A 15,288-nucleotide genomic window follows, 5' to 3' on the forward strand; every position below is an offset into this window, starting at 1 on the left:
AAAAATACTATACTGAGCAAAAAAGCTAGACACAAAAGAGTACACACTTTATAATTCCATTTATATGAAGTTCTAGGGCAGAAAAACTCATCTCCAGTGACAAAAATCAACGGTTGCCTGAGGTAGAAGCAGGGGCTGGAAATTTACAAGGAAACATTTTGAGGAGATAGAGATGTTCAGTATCTTGATTGTGATGTTTGTTTCACTAGTGTATATATGCTATGCATACATTTGTTAAAAACATACCGAATTATATGTTTAAATTGGGTGTATTTTGGGTACATAAATTATGTTTTAATAAAGTCTATTTTATAAATAAAGTCAACAGAGAAGCAGAAAGCAGGAAAGGAGCAAGAAAAATAGGAGTTGATCTTCCGAGATGACAAAGAGGTGCCATTCTCATGCATATTAGACACTCGATAAACATGTATTGAATGCATTTATTGCACACAATGATTTGGAAAGTTAGCAAGGCAACCACTATTTCTCACACTTTGTAGGTTGAGATTAAGATAATGTGATTCAGGGAGCCACAAAATGAGTCTAAATGGACACTTGTCATAGATCACAAGGCAAATAAATAAATTATATTTCTATCAGAATTCAAGTTACTCCCAATATAAAGATGTTTCCATATAAATTACCTACACAATTCAAATTTGGTTATCAGTAATTAATTTCATGGAGTTACCAAAAGACTTACATTGATGTTGTGTTAAAGAAGAGTATTGTTTGAAATAAGTCAATTCTAGGCCTTGGAAGCCTTTCATTATGAAAAAGCTTATTTAACAAAATGGTGTTTGTTAAGTTGCAGTTTTTAACTATAGGCCCCAAATGTGAATACTTAAACACTGAATACTTTAAATATTTAATAGAATTGCCTATTATAAAGGTTGGAAAGAACTTACTCTAATCCCTATGCAATACTTGAAACTTTTACATATTCAATTTAGTGTGATAGAAATTGAGAACATAAAAATGAAGATGTGCCTGCTGCAATCACAGAGCTTACAGTCTAAAAGACAATAAAAGGCACACAAACAAATAAATATTGTAAATGGCTTAGTGGATGTTCTGGACTTAGAAGGGCATAAGTAGAAAGCAACTTTCTTCTTCCCCACCTGTGTGTTCACATCAGCTTCCCTGTTGGCTTTTCTGGCTTACAACTGGATGAAATTGTAGGCAATTTAATAATCTATTCATTCAAGTTCAGATAAATAAGTCAGTTTAGTCTAATTATTGAATAAGTTTTGAAATCACTCGTAAGAGCTGACTGTGAAATGAAATGCACATGCATCAGAGGGTTTACATCATTTCAAGTTTTACTAGTCATTTCAAGAGGATTAAACAACCACAAGACACAAAGCAGAGAGAGGCCTGCAAAGTGAGAGTGTCTCCTCATGTCCTTTCCTGCATCGAACATACATCTCTGGCTTGGAATAATGGAAGAGGCCTCTAATATACAGCAGGGAGCACTTAGATTATGAAATATTGTCATTTTTTTGTCCCAGAAGGTTGTATAGCTTACATGAAATTCTTCATGGAGACATGCCTCACAAATTCATGGATTCCAGATTTATTTATTATAAATAAACAACTCTGTGGGCTAATTCTTTTCTTGCCACTGATGACACTTGAAGCAAATCTTATATCTTTTGGTCTTAGAAAATTAATAGTCCTGTCATCATTTTTTCATATTAACAGTCTCATGTTGGTAATTAAAATGTCCAATCCAGGGTAATAGTCAAAATTCTGAACTGTCAGCAATTGGCTTTTTCCCTCACCTAGATTAGTGCTACCAAACAAGTCAGAAAGTTTGCAAAGGGAGAGGTCTTTACCTAGCCATATGCTTTACTGACTGCACTCCCAAGTCATAGGATCCAGATCCTCCAAAATGAGATGCCAGGGGAAAGGACAATGGGAAATGACGCCCTCTCCCTAGGCTTCTAAGGCTGGTCAGAACTGTCACTATATAGTACTGCTGTACTCTGGGTTTTGTATGCTCATTTAACTCTTTCTTTTGGCAGGTTTAGTGGGTTTCTCAGAGATTAGCCCATCAGATATCTCCAATTGCAGTTTCCATGATGCAGACAATGACTCTACTCCCTCCAGCAATTTAAACCTGGAATCCCAACCCCCAGGACTTCTGGTAGTCTGGTACTCCTCCAGGTGACTCCACCCGTCCCCTGTCCACCAGCTGCTGCTTGGACCTTCATGGGTGAAATCCTTTTCAAGGATTACCCTGATTACTCTCCCATGGGTCTACTTGACTCTCAGGAAAAACTCACATAAACTCTACCCAACTATGAAGGTGCAGTTTGCTTGCATTAACAGTCTTCTTTCTCTGCATCTACTGTCAATCAGATGTTTTACCTACAGTCTCCAGCCTTTAAAATTCTCTTGTGAACAATCAGACACCACCTGTTCCTTAAACTTCAGAGATGCAAATAAACCTTGAAGTTGTACTTACTGGCCTCAGTAAGAGTAAAACATCATACTCCCTTTCCCTACTGAAGAACAAATCTCTCTGAAGGTAACCTCTGCCAATCCTTCAACTCCATCCAATAAATTAGAAATGGCGAACATTTAGCATGGCTGCTTTCCCAAATTCTTAGTTTGTCCAGGATGTGTATGAAGGTAAGGCTAGTTGGTAAGGATTACATAGTTCTTGATCTCTGGAACCCCGGATAATTCTAAGAAAGAATGAGTTCCAAGACAACACATACACACACACACACACACACACAACTTTTAATATTTGGTTACACTATTAAACAAGGTAGAATCTGATAATTGTCAAAAAAAGAAGTATGATTTCCGTGCCAAGGGAACATGGGTAAAGATAAAGAAATGGTCATTTATTTTTAAATATTCCCACAACATGGATGTATCCATATATTATTACGTTGTTTCATCTTTCAGACCCTTTAATAGAATGTGATTTCTTGATACTGGGCTAACCTATGCCTCTATACCTCTCAGTGTTTCTGGTTCTACCCTTGGAAATCACAGGAAACAAGTTGACATTTCATCCATAAGACTGTCCTTCAAAATATGTATCATATTTCTATAAGTATTTATCTTTTTGAACTAAATACCACCCCCCAGTACTTTCAGTCATTTCTCAAAGTTACGGTTCTCACTTCCCTCAACATACTGTGCACACACCTCTAAATCTATTATGTTCCACCAATGTTTCTAAAAATAATGTGTCTGAAACTGGAGAAGTATTTAACCTGACAGAATTGTTCTGAATACTACATTTCTAAAATGAAATAAAAATTACACCATCATTTTTTGTTATATACATAATGCAGCTGACTTTTGAGCTCTCAGTTAATGAAGTCCCCTCAAGTTATTTTATAAAATGTTGTTTATTAAAACATTTCAAAAATACTAATTCTATTTAATAAAGATAATGTTAAAATATGCAGTATTAAATATCCATGTGACTTTGAGTTTCGCTGTCCAATGTTTTGCACTGGTAAAACAATATAATAAAACCTCCTAATACATACTTTTAAAATAAAAAAATTGAGGAAGGGCAGGTATTTCACCAGTTGACACTTCCCTACCTGGAAGCCGCAGCATCCAATCTTGAACCATTGTGCAGTATTTCAGAAAAGAGAAGTCAAAATTTTAAAAAAATAATGGTTTTTAGGATAAAAGCTGGAACTAAAATATGAAACCGATATGAAACTAAAATATAGCAGCAGGGTTACCTGTTATATCAACCCACATTATATACAAATTAATATATACATATGGGAATACAAAACTCCTAAGACACTTCCCACAAGAAACTTACCTTGTTTTTTGAAAGAATATTTGCATCTAAGACCATGTATATTAAAATCATGCATTGGTAATTTTGTCAAATGAGTGAAAGGAGGTCTTTAGAGATTAAAAAAAAAAGAGAGGTGGAACTTGAGTTGAACTGAAGAATGACTAAAACTCAGATCAATGGTGATGATGAAGGTTTTCATTCTAAGTGAAGTAAATCCTGTGTGCAAAGGTCAAGAAAATGTGTAAGGCATACTGGGGCATTACAAATGAATTACTGTATTTGGAAAGAGGGAATAGTGTGTGATATGTGGGAAAAGATGGGGTGGGGCCAGAATATATGAGATTTTAAATGATGAGTAAGGAGTATGGTCTCCAATATATTAGGCAGAGATAGTCATGGGTGGTTTTGATCCATACAGTGGCAAGCATACAGCAATGTTTTAAGAGAAATAATCTAGCTGAAGGACAGGCACACCTCAGAAATATTGCAGGTTTGGTTCCAGACAATAAATAACACAATAACGTGAGTCATATGAGTTTTTTGGCTTTCCAGTGCATATAAAAGTTATGTTTACACTACACCATAGTCTACAAAGTGTGCCATAGTATTATATCTAAAAAAATGTACACACCTTAATTAAAATGTTCTTCATTATTTAAAAATGATAACCATCATCTGAATCTTCAGCAAATCATAATCACTGATCAAAGATCACCATAACAAATATAATAATGATGAAAAATTGGAAATATTGTGAGAATTACCAAAATGTAACACAGAAACAAGAGGCAGTCAAATGTAGGAAAAGTAGTGCCGATAGATGTGCTCCACGCAGGGTTGCCACAAACCTTCAATTGAAACAAAAAGAAATAAAGAAACGCAGTATCTGCGAAGCACAATAAAAGTGCAAAAAACAAGGTATGCCTGTAGTCCCTCTTTATCTTTAGGAATACAGTAGAAGACCCCTGTGGATGCCTGAAATCATGAATAGTACCGAACCATATACATACTATGTTTTTCTTATACATACATACCTATGATAAAGTTTAATTTATAAATTAGGCACATAAAATTTTAATAATGAATAAAAATAGAACAATTATAACAACATACTATAATAAAAATAATGTGAATGTGGTCTTTCTCTCTCAAAATATCTTATTCTACCGTACTCACCCCTTTTCTTGTGATGACGTGGATGACAAAATGCCTACTGTGAGGTGAAGAGAGGGCAATGCCATAGGCATTATGAGGTAAAGTTAGGTTGCTGTTGACTTCTGACAATTCGTCAGAAGGAGCACAGATAGTTTACTTTCGGTGGTGGTTGGCTGTGGGTAACTGAAAGTTCACAAAGCAAAAGAGCAGAAGCAATAACAAAAGAGAGACTTCAGGGGTGCCTGGGTGGCTAAGCATCTAACTCTTAGTTTTGGCTCAGATCATAATCTCACAGCTCATGAGGTGGAGCCCGGGGCCAGGCTCCGTGCTGACACTGCAGAGCCTGCTTGGGATTCTCTCTCTCCCAGTCTCTCTCTGCCCCTCCCCTGCTCCCTCTTGCGTGCACTCTCTCAAAATAAATAAGTAAACTTTAAAGAAACAACAACAAAAGAAGAGAAACATAATATATATTTGTTGTGATGAGTTAGAATTAAGTTTGTTTGGTGAGTTAGAATTAAGTCAATGGATGAGGTGAAATAAGCAAGGACTGTTAAGAACTGACAAATCTTGCTATGGGTTGATGGTGGGGGGGAGATGGGCTAGATGGTAGATGGGTACTAAGGAGGGCACTTGTTGTGATGAGCACTGGGTGTTGTATGTAAGTGATGAATCACTGAATTTACTCCAGAAATCAATATTGCCTGGCATGTTAACTAAAATTTAAATTACAAAAAAAGGAACTCACGTATCTGAGAGAAATTATAAAAGTAGCAATCTAGTAATAGCTTTTTTTAAGAAATTCTTTTTTTTTTTTTTTTTTTAGTTTATTTATTTTGAGACAGAGAGAGTGAGAGGGGGAGGGGTAGAGAGAGAAGGAGGGAGAGAGAATCCCAAGCAGGCTCCACACTGCCAACATAGGGCCTAGCACAGGGCTCAATCTCATGGACCGTACCGTGAGATCATAACCTGAGCCAAAATCAAGAGTTGAACGCTTAACTGACTGAGCCCCTCAGGCACCCCATAGTAACAGCTTTAATGCGGAACAAGAGAACACTATAGACAGATTACGAAGAAAATACTGTTGTCATTAGCAACGATACAAAAGAACGGGAAGTAGGTAAAACCTATTAATTTAAGGTGAGGGTGGAACACCCCCAAAAAACAAGTCAGGCAAGTAGTTTTAAATGTGGCTTGGAAGCTCAGAAGACAGACCAAAGCGGATATAGATTCAGTTGTAAAGAAGCAACTGAAACCGTGAGCCATGGCGATATGATGAAGGAGGGAAATAAGAAGTGCATTAGTCAAGCATATGAAACAGGAAGTAGAGCCAATGGAGGGGGCAGAGCACCCCAAAGAAGGAATAAAACAGGAAGAAATATATTACCTTGGCCCCTTTCAAGCCAGGGCATGAGGGCAGCAAGGGCCCAGCCTACTAGATAGCTTCTGGGGCAGTTCATGACAAAGTTTTTGAGACCAGTCTAGAAGTCAACTACTATGTGATCAAATGCAAAAGCCATAATCAATGAGGTAAACTGGCGGAGGCGAGTCACTGTAAGACAGTTTTGAGGCTTGGTTATGAGAATTCCTACTGAGAAGTGACAGTGCTGTTTTAATGTTGCCAGAGAGAATGTGGTGCCATAGGATCCAGAAAAGGTGACTATTTTTTTTTTAATTTTTTTTCAACGTTTTTATTTATTTTTGGGACAGAGAGAGACAGAGCATGAATGGGGGAGGGGCAGAGAGAGAGGGAGACACAGAATCGGAAACAGGCTCCAGGCTCCGAGTCATCAGCCCAGAGCCCGATGCGGGGCTCAAACTCACGGACCGCGAGATCGTGACCTGGCTGAAGCCAGATGCTTAACCGACTGCGCCACCCAGGCGCCCCAAAAGTTGAGTATTTAAGAAAGAGACAGTGTTTAGCAGTGCTAGAGCCTTAAGGAAATGGAGGAAGATAGGCTATTAGTGACCATTCTAAGCAAAATTACTACATATAGAAGAGTGTTTCCAGATCATTTCAAGTTTGTTCTATTATTTAGCTTAATGTTTCCATCAGGATTCAATTTTTGTGATTCCACAAAACTGTTGTGAACTTCATCCAAGTCCTAGTCAAATAAACAACAATGCTGAACTGGTGAAGTAGAAATTAATGATAATTTGCTCAAATAGAAGTATAGCATGGCTTCAGTGGAGTTTTAATTGAATAACAATTTCAATATTTAGACAGTTACTAAAACTGGTATTTTTAAGATAGAAATACATCTATTAACATGCTACCTTTCAATATTTGGGAAAATTTTACATACATCTTAATAAATAGGTGTCAGAATATATTAACTATAGGATGGAATATGCCGTCAAATACCATCAAAGTAAAATTGAATGACATACTTTCTAATTGTTTTCATAATTTCACAGAGTTCATATAATTTCATAAACTGCAGAACAGAGAAAGATAATTACTGGTTTTTTCCCTTGCTCTGCCAAGGGATAGTATAATAATCTTAAGAAAGTTGGATAATGCAGGGGCGCCTGGGTGGCGCAGTCGGTTAAGCGTCTGACTTCAGCCAGGTCACGATCTCGCGGTCCGTGAGTTCGAGCCCCGCGTCGGGCTCTGGGCTGATGGCTCAGAGCCTGGAGCCTGTTTCCGATTCTGTGTCTCCCTCTCTCTCTGCCCCTCCCCTGTTCATGCTCTGTCTCTCTCTGTCCCAAAAAAAATAAATAAACGTTGAAAAAAAAATTAAAAAAAAAAAAAAGAAAGTTGGATAATGCAAACAAATAATCTGTTTAATTCACACTTTTCTGTTTTGTTATGTATGAATGACCACAGAAAATCTTTTCCATTATTTTATTTCTTACAAGTGCCATTGTATTATTTTTCTTATGAATTCAAAATAAATCCATATGAATTCCTTGATTTCTTTACTTCAGAATACTTGGTATATACCAACAAAGACTTAAGGGAGACTCAAGACTTAGGGGAACGATATTTAAAATTAGGTGAACTATTATCAAATACCATGAACTAATATAACAATAAAAAGAATTCTATTAACAATAAAATAATGGCCACCCTCTGACCAAGTTGCTAGACAAGTTACTTAAGCAATTATCAGAGAAAAAAAGATTCAGAAAATGATATATAACTGCTGTATTATGGGGAAAAAACATATTAGACTCTGCAGACAATTTGTTTTAGACTTATGAAAAACAAAACTTTCATTTATAAAGGAAAATGTATATTTAATGAGAATAACTATTGTTATTAGAGAATATATGTACATATTAAAAATGTATACTTGGAATCCGTGATAAAAATGTATTTTACTTAGTGTGATGGTTAATTTTATGTGTCACCTTCACTGAGCCATGGGGTATCCAGATATTAGTTTAAACATTATCCTGGGCAAATCTATAAGGATGTTTCTGTATGAGATTAACTTTTAAGTTAGTAGACTGTATAAAGAAGAATGCCCTCCCTCATGTGTGTGGGCCTCATTCAATCTACTGAAGGCCTAAATAATAAAAGGCTGAGCAAGAAAGTATTTACTCTCTGTACATGGTGGCCTTCAAACTAGACCTCTTATTCTGCCTTTGGACTCAAACTCAGACTGAAATTTACATACAGGCTCTCTTGGTTCTTAGGCCCCAGACTTGGGCTGGAACTATACCATCAGTTCTCTGGTATTCCAGCTTGCCAACTGTGGATTCTGAAACTTCTTAGCCTCCATAAAAACATGAGTCAATTCCTATAATAAATCTCTCTAAATGCTAGAAAGATAGATGATAGATAGATAGATAGATAGATAGATAGATAGATAGAGCGAGCTATATATCTCCTATTGTTTCTGTTTCTCTAAAGAACCCAGACTAAGACACCTAGTAATACCATTTCCCTTCATTACTGTTTTAGTAATCCTTTTAAAAGAAATTTTAAAGAAATTTCTCCCTGATTACTGCATAGTTCAAGAAAATATTGCCAATGTTGTTGTCTCGATTCCTGAAGTCATCAACTAAAGTGAAAACTGAGATGCCATTCAGAAAGGAAGAGTGGAAATATCATGTAATGTGGAGCTGGGATTCTGCTGACCTGAAGTCCAGTCCTAACTACTTTATTATTAACTTTCCTGAGTTTCAATTACTGCATCTGTAAATTAATGACTTTGGACCAAGTGGATGTTTTTCAAGCTTCTCTTAGCAACACAACTCTTTCTCAAAATGAAAATCGTGTGGAAAAGCAATATATTTTACATGCCCATAAACAAATAAAGCAGTGAAAGTGTCTATCCAATAATCAAGCACCATGGGAGGCAAATTGAAAAGTGCTGAACCAGCTGGTGCCACCCAATCCTACCACTGGGGAATCCTCAAACTGATGATGTTTTATTAATCATAAAAGCAACATTTATTGACAACTGGGCTCCACACTTTATATACTTTACTTCATTTATTCATCTAACACTAGATGGAAAATGAGGTCCACTTCATTAATTTGCCCAGTCATCACACAGCTAGTAAATGATAGAGCCAGAATTCAAACCCAGGACAATTCAATGCCAAAGCCCATATTGAATTTCACAACTGTCACCATTTGTTAAATATTTGCTATGTACCAGGCGCTGTGCTTGATTAAGACTCATAATTATCTTATAATTTGAATATATATATATATTTTTTAATTTGAATATATTAAACCCATTTTGCAGCTATGAAAAACTGTCTTATATAGGTCATGTCTCTCTTTTCTTTGACATCAGTAAACTATTCCCCAGCAACTTTTAGTATTTCAAGCCCACCTGCATTCTGTCACTGTTAATAATAAACACTATTCCCAGAGGTTGGATATGCATTATGAATATTTCATTGTGTGTGTGCTGATATGTGTGTGTATATATGTGTGTATATGTATATGTTTCAAAAGCGAGGCGCTGTGGTGCCTTGTAGGGCTATAAAACAAACACAGTTCTTCCCTTTCAGGAACATTTAGTCTCATTCCTTTGTAACAGTATTTATAGACTGCTCAAGAGTTTAAAGATAATCATTATTATTACTCCGAGTCTATAAATAAATTAGCCCCACTGAGAATAAAAAATGATCACCCAATGACTGGAAACATTTAATATGAATTAGCATTTTTAAAAAATTAGTAGACATTTAAACTTTATTCCAAATTTTTAATAAATATATGGAAATAATATATAGTCCCATCTTCTATATTCCAAACATTGAATATTAACATTCTAAGCCCACAAGTAACAGCCTGAATAAAGAATATTCAAACCTCCAAGAATAAACAAACAGGTCAGACAATCAGAGAAATTATTTTTAGCATTCATAAATCAAAGAACACTTGGTTTCAGATTTTTCCTAAGTTAGAGCCTCTTCAGTTTCTTACAAATAGAACATAAAGAGAAAGTGATTTTAAAGAGATATTGAGCCTCATATATTAAAAATAAAGTGCTGGATTTCATCCAGAAGCAAAGCGGTAATTGTATTAAAATGTAGATGCTGAAATCTCTCCCTGAGCTGCCTCTTGAAGTTGACCAGGTCATGCTAGCAATTGCCAAAAATCCAAAATTGGCACTTCTGAAGTCAGTGTATCATGGTTGGCCAGCTGGAAAATTGCCTGAGGAGTTCCAATAATTTGAAAATCATCAACATAAATTTTCTCCCTAAAAAGAATGCTTCTTCTGGGGAAACTGAACCACTATTCCAGAAGGCTGTTGACACACAGGTACTTTACCAACAGCACATCCAGGTATTGGCCTGAATTTATGCTTACAGGTCCAAAATTGACACCCACTTGGAAAGAATGCAAAAGAGTACAGTCTCATGTTTTAGGAAACAAGGAATCCTAGTTTAAAAAAAAAAAAAAGTCCATATTAATCTTTGAAATGAATCTTAATTTTGGGTAAGAGTTCTCTATCTGTGGTAGAATCTTTCACCAATGGTTCTTAACAATAGCTTTTGGTGGAAAAGCACAGTGATTTCTGGTATAATTGAGAGTGGAGTTGGGGAGTTCACTTTTGCCTAACAAAGTCGCCATTCACTCTGCCAAAAAGACTTTACCAAGAGTATCTTCATGTTACCTGGTTGAAATGCACTGTACAGTATATTAAACACTAGCCAAGAAGATCTTTACAAAGACTTTAGAGGGTAGCCAAGATTCTTATCATTCAACTTGTGGAATGCTTTGTCTCTGAAATCAAGTTATGTAACCTATCAATGGAACAATATTTCAGGGCACTCTGATCAGCTTATTCTCTCCTATCAGAGAATTTTTAATACAAAAATAAGCTTCTTTTTGAGTAGGGGGCTTGTTTTTATTTGCTCTGTGATATTTTGAACTCCAAGAAGTCATTTAAGTGAGGTGGATGGTAATCATCAAAAATTTCTAAAACATTTCCATGGAAGACACAGCCAGCCAAAGTGATGACAATCAGCTAAGGAGACAAAAATCTGAGAATTATTACTTGTATTCCCTCACAAACTGCATTTTAAAGGAATGCTAGCAAATGCTCTTTGTTTAATGTTAGATATGCACTGAATTAACTAGCAATGGAAACAGTGAAGAATGAATGCCAGCATACCTATTTAATAAACTATGGCACCAGTGCATTAAAATTTTCTACAAACCTAGAGAAAGATAAAATAATGCTTTGTGATAATATAACATTTTCACATAAATCATGGCAATTGATTCATATATTGGTGCTTTGAGTGAATAGGAAGGAGTTGTCCAAATTTATAGATGAAGACTAAGTAGAGATGTTTAATTGTGAATATGGAGGGGTGAGTTACACGGATGAGGTCAGCGAGGATGATAACACTAATAGTGTTGGAAAGGAAGAGAACAGGGAGGCGGCTAAAGCAGACAGACTGGGGATGAGTGGCCAGAAGTAGAAGCCACAGCACTTACATCTGTGGCTAATTTTAAGTGCTCTATTTATGACGAAATTCTACTTTTTCAAATGTCTAGTTCATTTAAAAAGCTGACAGATTGAGTTATCATTCTGCCTGATGCCCAAACATATAACTTGATTGGATCATGAAAATCCTTTGTATATAGATTTAGAGCGATTTAAGCTGCTGAGCATATTTTACTTTTGACGTTAGGGTGTAAAATGAATTTAAAGATGAATCAAAAAATAAGTAAGTGAGCAAATGCATCCATTCAGTAAACACGTATTGAATGTTCTTTGCATAACTTGCCCCTCTCATCATGCAGGGTCATGTCAAGTGTTGCTCTTCAAATATACCATGCCTGTCTAGCCAACATCATCAGCCCTGCCCCCTTGCGGTCTCTAGCTCATTATCCTGTTTAATGTCCTTCATAACACTTATAAATGTCTGGAATTATCTTATCTACTTGTTTACATGTTTATTTTCTGTCCCTGCCTGCCATCCACCTCCAACCAGAAGCTCTTTGAAAGCAGCGAGTGTGTCCATTTTCAGCAATGCACCCTTCACAGTGCCTTGAGAAGTATCTAGGTACTGTATGTACTCAATATATATTTAATGAGAAATAAAGATCTGCCAAATTTTACATAATGTTTTATACAAAGTATAAATTTTATGCAAAGCAGTCATTTTACATACATCGTTGCAATTCTCAGAAAAGTACTATGAGTGGCTGCAGTTAGCCTACATGTTTCAGGAACATCCTCCTACACTTTCTCCAGCTCATAGTTCATACAAGAGAAAATCAGTGTTCACAGACTGTAATTGCTGAAAGACACCCATGCTCTCAAGATGTCTTCAGTACCATACACTCACCAGATTGAGTTCCATGTGCCTTGTTCATTCTATGTTCCAGATGTAGGAGGAAGCACTGACCTCACATAAATTTTCAGTGACGTTTTGTTTCCTAAACAGGATAAAGCACTGGCAACTACTAGAAAAATCCACCCACTTTGCTCCTCCAATTAGCCCAACTATGTGCAGATGCTAAGGCACGTTTCCACACATTAGGCTAAAAACAATTAGATCTACCAGGGAAAAACCTCTCTATGTTTTAAAAACCACTGATACACCCTAGTTAATTCTATTGTTAATTTTTCTTTAAGACAGGGTGCACATTATATATTTAGAATCTGGTTGTTTCAAATTATAACATTGTTGCTAGATTGCTCTTTTTTGTCAAAATACACTAAATGTTCTTCTAGTGTACACAGCTAGATTTCATTTCCTAGCTCCACAGTGAAGTGAGAATATGTGTCTGAGATCTGGCCTGAGGATGATGCATGGTTATGGGCAAACACATTAGGAAGCAACATCAATGGACTGAACTCAGAGGACGTCAGTGAAGGTGGAGCCTGGGAGCCCTGAATGATCACAAACAGGCACATCCAGCAAGGTTCACCTCACTGGACTACGACTTAAATGAGATATAAAATTTCTATTATATTAAGCCAGTGAGATCTTAGAGATGTTCTGCTACTTGACTAATGTTACTTTCCATCATATTGTTTATGGTAGAAATTTTAAAAATACAAAAATATATTGCCTTTTCTCTCATGGGTTATTATTCTAGGTGATCTTCAGAATCATTTTGTTAGGATTTTAATTAGAATTGCAATTAATATATATGTTAATTGGAATATAGCGTTACAGTTGTAACACTAGATATTGTCATCCAGAATAAGGCACACATACCCACTTATTCAAATCACATTCTGCATTTAGAAACTGCATATTTCTTGTTACATTTATTCTGAGGTATTTGGCTTATTATTTGCAAGGATATTTTTATTATTTGTAATGACAATAGGAATACTTTCCCCTAAGTCACATTTTTGCTTATGGGTTTATCAAAGTTGCTTTACATATTTCATGACCAGTCACGCCTGAATCTTCTATTCTTTCTAATAGTACTTTTTCCTATCGATTCTCTTGGGTTTTTCAATTACGCAACCACATCATCTATAAATAATGTTAATATTGCCCCTTCTTTTCCAATGTATATAATCATTATTTCACTCCTTTGTCTAATTTAATTATCTGTAGCATTTCTAACAAATACTAAATAATAATGGGGAAACTAGGCACATCTGCCTTATTCCTGAGTTTACTGGAGATGCTTGAAGTGTTTCATCGCCAAGAACGATGCTAGCAACCGGTTTAAGAAATATGTATAATTTTTCTTACAGTAGTATCATTCCCTTCCTATTTTTTAACATATTTTTCTTCTTTGACCTGTACTCAATTGTACAAGAGATTTCATATTATTAAACATTTTTGCCTTCTTGAAATAAACCCCACTTGGTCATGGCATATTGTAGTATAGCGCTGGATTTTATTTACCGTTTTGCACTAATAGTCATAAGTGAGATGATTCATCATTTTCTATTTTGTGATATCTTTGTCAGATTTTGGAGTTAATATCATACTAGTTTGGGTTTATTTTTTTAAGAATTGGATGGCTCTATTTTCTATGCCTGAAACAATTTAAATTGCATAGGAATTACCTGTTCTTTGAAGGTTTGAAAACATCCATGAAATTCTTTCTTATTTTCGCATGCAAGGCCCTAATTTAACAACATAATTAATTCCTTCCATGATCATTATTTTATTTAGTATATCTATATATTTTCAGTCAATTTTGGTTATTTGCTATTCTTTGGAAAATTTAGAAATGTGTTCCTGACTTTTTAAGTTGGCTACATATTGTGTAATATTGGTGTAAAAAAGTGGAAATTCATATTTTTTTCAAAAAGGTTTTATAAAGGAGATATTCTTAAAAGTATGTTTCAAGGATGTTAATAGAATAATATAAAAAGAGGATACATGGTCAATATAACTGGGAAATGCTTTAAAAACAAATTTTCTTTTCTATAGGACTTCTCAGAGTCCTTAATATTATTATGAGCATTTTCTTTTTAAACGAGGCATTGGGCATAATGTATACAACACTGCCCATACTTAACTGTGTAACCTTCTCCCCTCCCCCACTATTTTCTTTCAAAGAGAATCTCATGAGACTTCTGTTCTCTGGTCTCACTTTGGGAAAGAAGTCTAAAGAAATCCAAATAACAATTTTATTATTGTAGAACTATTTTCAGGACCTATGAGACTAGAATGTTCTGGAATACAATCCCTTATAGAAAACACATAACAATACAATAAAAATATCTAAACTTCAATGGCTCAGAAAGACTCTAGTTTTTATTTGACTCAAACATTTTTCATGGTCATATCTTTGCTTGCAAAGCACTCTGAGAATTTCTGAAGACCTTAAATTAAATACTGTGTAAAAGATGAAGCTGCAACTATTTGAATATTTTTAAATATTCAAATAAACTTAGCTTAAGTAATGAGGGATTCTGCACAATTTTTATATATATTAACTA

The sequence above is a fragment of the Herpailurus yagouaroundi genome, unplaced genomic scaffold, assembly GCF_014898765.1.
Source record: "Herpailurus yagouaroundi ecotype Mexico unplaced genomic scaffold, PumYag 165, whole genome shotgun sequence".
In the NCBI taxonomy this organism is placed as follows: Eukaryota; Metazoa; Chordata; class Mammalia; order Carnivora; family Felidae; genus Herpailurus; species Herpailurus yagouaroundi.